Here is a 5,833-nt window from a genome sequence, read left to right as displayed (position 1 = left end):
TGTCCTGATAACAGAAATTCCTCATTTGGGAAATGAGCATGGTACATGTCCTATATGAACCTGCAAGTATGTTGACAAAATGCACGTGTAACAACACAATAAATAAAATGCAAAAATATACTGTACAAAAACTGTTTATAGAACAAAACCTGCAATACAGGTGTATCCCAAAAAAAATCACAACAGTACAATACGTACAGTATTTTAATGTTTATTTTTTTCTGTCTTGGGAAAAAAAGTTGTCTATTTTGGATTGTTTTGTTGGATGCATTCTTTGGTTTATGACAACGTTTGCCTGTGTGTCATACAGTTTTCTTGCTAGTTGCAAGTAACTGTCCCGTTGATCACCGATGTCTGGTGATTCTTGTGCATACTGAAGGATTTTTGTTGCCATTTGCATTGCTTCCTTTCTGGATGGTGGCTTGTCATCAGGAGTTGAATCGATGCCTTGTTTTTTAAAGTTTTGTAAATTTGCGTCTTTCCGACTCCAAGTGTCTCGTGGATAATTTTTACTTTGTGTCCAGCCTCGCTCAAATGGATGCATTTCACTCACTCCGCTACAGTCATTACAGTTCTTTTACGTTTCGATGCCATGATCTACACAACGTAAGTGAATAAAGTTAAAATCTTTCGCAATTGCAATAAAACGCACAGCAATAAAAAAATCACTTACACGTCTTCGTTTTGAATCTGATGAATGAAAACGGCGAAGCGAACATGTTTCTTCGGTCGTGTCGACTGGGTGCTGCTTTTTAAGCTAGTGCCGCGATCTACGGGACATAAGTGAATAAAGTTAAAATCTTTCGCAATTAGAGTAAAACGCACGCCAATAAAAAGTCACTTACACGTCGTCGTTTCGGATCTGATGATAGAAAAAGGCGAAGTGAAAACGTGTCTTTCCGTCGCATTGGGTGGGCGTTGCGTGTATTTAAGCTGCCGCGGCCATCCGGGTTACGGCTAGTGGAATTTCCGCTTACGTAAGTTCCGATAACGTAATATCATAGTCAAAATGTTAACACATGTACCATGCTCATTTCCCAAATGAGGAATTTCTGTTATCAGGACAAATTGGACAGCGCAAACACGAGTCCGGGGATGGGAATGTTTACTGCATATATATATATATATATATATATATATATATATATATATCATCCAAACCACTATTCCTCACAAGGGGGGCATTTTATTTAAAATAATCATCAAAATAGATAGATCAACAAAACTAATCCCGTGAGGGGAAATCAAGGTAGACTTTAATCTACAAATCACTCAGCACAAATCATTTTCAACCAACTGCGTAATATATTCAATGCCCTATAAAGACAGGATACTTCTTGTTCAGACTGATTGAGTTATTTTTTCTTTTGCAAATATTCACTCATCTTGATTTTGATGCCTGAAAGACAACTTTTGTTAACCACAGTGTTACTTTACTTTTATTTTTAATAACCTACGGTCAGCGTTTGGAATCTGAACAAAATATTCACTGAAGTTTTGCCGGTGCAATTCTTTCGCATTGGTTCTCAATGTATAACTTGAGTTGCTGAACAGTCCCGGGTCCCCGTTGCCATATTTTGCCCTTCATCATGCGATACACATTTTTAACGGGAGACAGGCTTGGACTGCTGGCAGGTTTGAGCTACTCTTGTATTGCAGCAACAAGCAACTAAAACGGGGCAATTAACATTGGTAGACATTTGATTCCGCAAATGACGCACTCAGCTCCAATATTTGGGGAAAAAAAAAAATTCTCAAATTTTTTTTTTTTTACTTTCTTCCCTCCAAATTTTGCTGCTGTAGAATGCGAATTTCTTCATTATGAGACAAATAAAGGTTTTCTTATCTTACCTCAGTGATATACAGTTTGTGTAAATCCGTATGTGTAAATCATAGTAGTCTGTATTGTTAACCAATCATTTACACTTGATTGAAAAATGTTTAGTTTTTTTTCCTGGACTGATCACTGGATTTCATTTCATTCAATTTTGTATGATTATTCCAAAGACGGAAATACTTTGACACATCTAGCTCATTTGCTATAGACTGCCCACATACTTCATGTACACCACTTTACTTGGTGTTTCATAACTATGTATTTGTATGAACTGACAAAGCATTTCAAAGAGAGGAGTTGAATGTAACAATAGTGAAAGAGTCAGTTATTTATTTATTTATTTTTTTGCATTGGGACGCACAGCAGAATGTAATTTGTCCAATGCAATCAGGACAAGTCCTCATTAATATACAGTATGTACATGAAAATAAACTCTCCAGATATTTGTATCCTGTCCTGAGGATAGACCATGTTTGAAGCACTGAAAATGGCTTTATATCACTCTTGCCAGAAATGATACTTAAACTGTCATGAATGTGATATATTTGATATTTGCTTTTGTGTACCAAATGCAATTGTGAGAACATAAATATACAAATCTGTGAGTTGAGTCAGCAATGCCTTTAGCTGATTACTTTGTGTCAGTATTCTCAAACCAAGCTGGCTGGAAATGCGCACATGCAATGACTTATTCAGCCTGACAATTGAAGCGCTGTTACCTCATGCTTCAGGAGTTCACCTGCACTTTTCGTCACTTCTGCTTTGTATTTTATTCACTCATTATCTTGGGTGTGTAGGATCGTGTTTGACTGTCCATTTGAATGCATAACACGCTTCTCGGCTGCTCTTAAAGTGGTGAACTTCTGCTGCATCATTGGGTGTTATATCGTAGAAAGGGTTCCGTCAGTCGTCATCTTTACCTGTGGGTAAAAAAACAAAAAACAAAAAAGGACGTTTCGCTTCTCTCCGGAATTCCCGGAGTCTTCACGGAGACTTCAGAGTTGTCTACCGCTGACGAAGCTTCTGTGATAGAAGCGAATGGCAAGATGTCCTCATACTTATATATGATTGTACTGTCGTGGTTTGGAAAAATTCTGTGATTGTCTTCTGTTATATTATAGTGTCATGGTATGATCAGTGGTTATAAAGTTAAATGACACAGTATGTTGCTTAAATTTGTTATTATTGAAATTATACAAAGAGAATCAGTGCGGCAGGGGACAATCTTCAGCCACTAAACTGTCATTTAATCATTGAAGGTGGTAGCTGTCGTAAATTATAACTCCAATATGTAGGTAATTTTTTTTTCCAGTATGTTTTGCTGGTGATAAGGGATCAAGTCCTATCTAAAATGCAAACATCAAATTGTTCAAATTTTGTGAATCTGTACTTTTTTTCTGTAAGAAACAAAGGTGCAGGTTTCGCATAACTTATTAAGTTGTGAAGTGTGGTCAAGAAATTTTATGTGTCCATGCAATCTTCTTTGTTGTCACCATCCTGACATGCAGGGTGCAACAATTGAAAAAGAATAAAAGGTTGAATTCGTTAGTGTCATGTTCAATATCTTTTCAAATGCAAAAAAAAAAGTAAATAAAATGGCAACATTTTCGTGTGTTCTTTTTTTCTTTTAATTTGTTTTTGATTTACCTTTAACACTGTACAGAATGTCCCGGGCGAGGCGGCGGACATTGAGTCGGAGTGGACCATGTTCCGCGCCTCTATTGTTGAGGCGGCCAATCTGAGTTGTGGCCATAAGGTGGTCAGTGCCTGTTGTGGTGGCAACCCCTGAACTCGCTGGTGGACACCAGCAGTAAGGAATGCCGTCAAGGTGAAGAAGGAGTCCTATCGGGCCTTTATGGCCTGTGGGACTCCAGAGGCAGCTGATGGGTATCGCCTGGCTAAGCAGAAGGCAGCTTCAGCGGTCGCCGAGGCAAAAACTCGGGCGTGGGAAGAGTTCGGGGAGGCCTTTGAAGCTGACTTCCGGACAGCTTCAAAGAAATTCTGGTCCACCTTCTGACGTCTCAGGAGGATGAGGCAGTGCATCATCAACATTGCAAAGCTCCAGGGGTGGATGAGATCCGCCCGAAGTTCCTCAAGGCTCTGGATGTTGTGGGGCCGTCCTGGTTGACATTGTAATGGGAATTTGACATATAACAGTGCTAAATGGAAGTACTGTAACTGTTCGTACGATTGAATGCTGACCAGTTATTTTGCGGATAAGCAAAGTTGCCTGCACATGCACAAATCTGTACTCTGTGTAGCTGCTGAAAATGCTGATTGCGCTGACCTTGGGCTTAAGATCTTACCTCTAGTATGGAGTACACCCTGATACGGGCTGTTCAGTCCCTATACCACCGATGTCAGAGTTTGGTTCGCATAGCTGCAGTAAGTCGGAATCGTTTCCAGTGATGGTTGGACTGTGCCATGGCTGCCCTTTGTTACCGATTCTGTTCATAATCTGAATGGACAGAATTTCTAGGGAGATTGACAGGCGGATCGGTGCAGCGTCTGTTGTGATGCGGATTTTGTATCTGCCTGTCGTGGTAAAGAAGGAGCTTAGCTGAAAGGCGAAGCTCTCAATTTACCAGTCGGTCTACGTTCCAACCCTCACCTATGGTCACGAGCTATAGGTCGTGACCGAATGTTTTGAAACACTTTCACAATATTTTGTGACCCCAATATTTTCTTATTTACTCAAGCAGGATCGTTGGGAATAGACACACAGAAATGAACACAAGACACTGAACTTTGCTAGAATATGAGCGTCATTTATTCCGCCACAAAGAATCAGCATAGCAATACAATCACAAGTTGGTTAAATGCAATAAGTACAATCAAACTCTCACCGTAACGCACTGGGAAGGAGAGCCAACATCCCCGGCAGAGTGTGCATCCAACCAGCTGGGCGTCCATACGCAACCCGCAGCAGACTCTACCAGAGTTTAGCTCCCGATTCCTTTTCTACGCTCAAATGTTCGTGTGCCACAGAGGGGAGGGTGGCCGGCCCAAACTCTCTGGCGCCACCAAACAGCCTTCTTCTTCGATAACAGGTGTCATACACATCTGACTCTCAAAATAATCACGTTTTGCTCAAGCAATCCCACACCCCATTCCCAAGGGACATGCGCATCTGTTTCCAACAACATTGTTTTACCCAAACAATCATGCATTCCTTTCTCTCAGGGAACACTCTTTCCTGGTTTTTGAGCAAAAAGATGCCGAAACATTCCTACAAACCAAAAACATCACATAAAATATACTTATTCCTCTTCACCGAAAGAACAAGATCCCGGATACAAGCGGCCAAAATGAGTTTCAGGGTGTCCGGGCTCTCTCTTAGAGATAAGGTGAGAACCTCAGCCATCCGGGAGGGGCTCAGAGTCGAGCCTCTTCTCCTCCACGTCGAGAGGAGCCAGATGAGGTGGCTCTGGCATCTGATTGGGATGCCTCCTGTTCGCCTCCCTTGAGAGGTATTCCGGGCATGTCCCACCGGCAGAAGACCCAAGGGACTACCCAGGACACGCTGGAGAGACTGTGTCTCCCAGCTGGCCTGTGAATGCCTCGGGATACCCCGGGAAGAGCTGGAACAAGTGGCTGGGGAGAGGGAAGTCTAGGCTTCCCTGATAAAGCTGTTGCCACCGCGACCCGACCCCGGATTAAAGGTAGAAAATGGATGGACGAATGGACTGTCCATCCATACATCTATCCATCCATCTTCTATGGATGGAGAATACAGACTGCAAACAGCTGATTCTGTAGCAGAACAAATTGTGCATCCTTGCTCACTTTTAGAATAAACACTCTGACTACATTGACATGCAAGCAATATTCAGATCAAGGTCAACATTTCGGTTTCTGAAACATTCGGAATAAGCCATTTACATGCGGGAGCAGTCAGTTACTCTTGTGTACATGGGTATTGTGATCCATTGGAATATCCCTATCCAAACTGAGATGATTAGTCAAAGTCATGACACTGAATGACATCATTTCTAC

This window comes from Hippocampus comes, unplaced genomic scaffold, assembly GCF_001891065.2.
Source record: "Hippocampus comes isolate QL1 unplaced genomic scaffold, H_comes_QL1_v1.1 scaffold130, whole genome shotgun sequence".
In the NCBI taxonomy this organism is placed as follows: domain Eukaryota; kingdom Metazoa; phylum Chordata; class Actinopteri; order Syngnathiformes; family Syngnathidae; genus Hippocampus; species Hippocampus comes.
Note: the sequence above shows the minus strand (reverse complement) of the source record.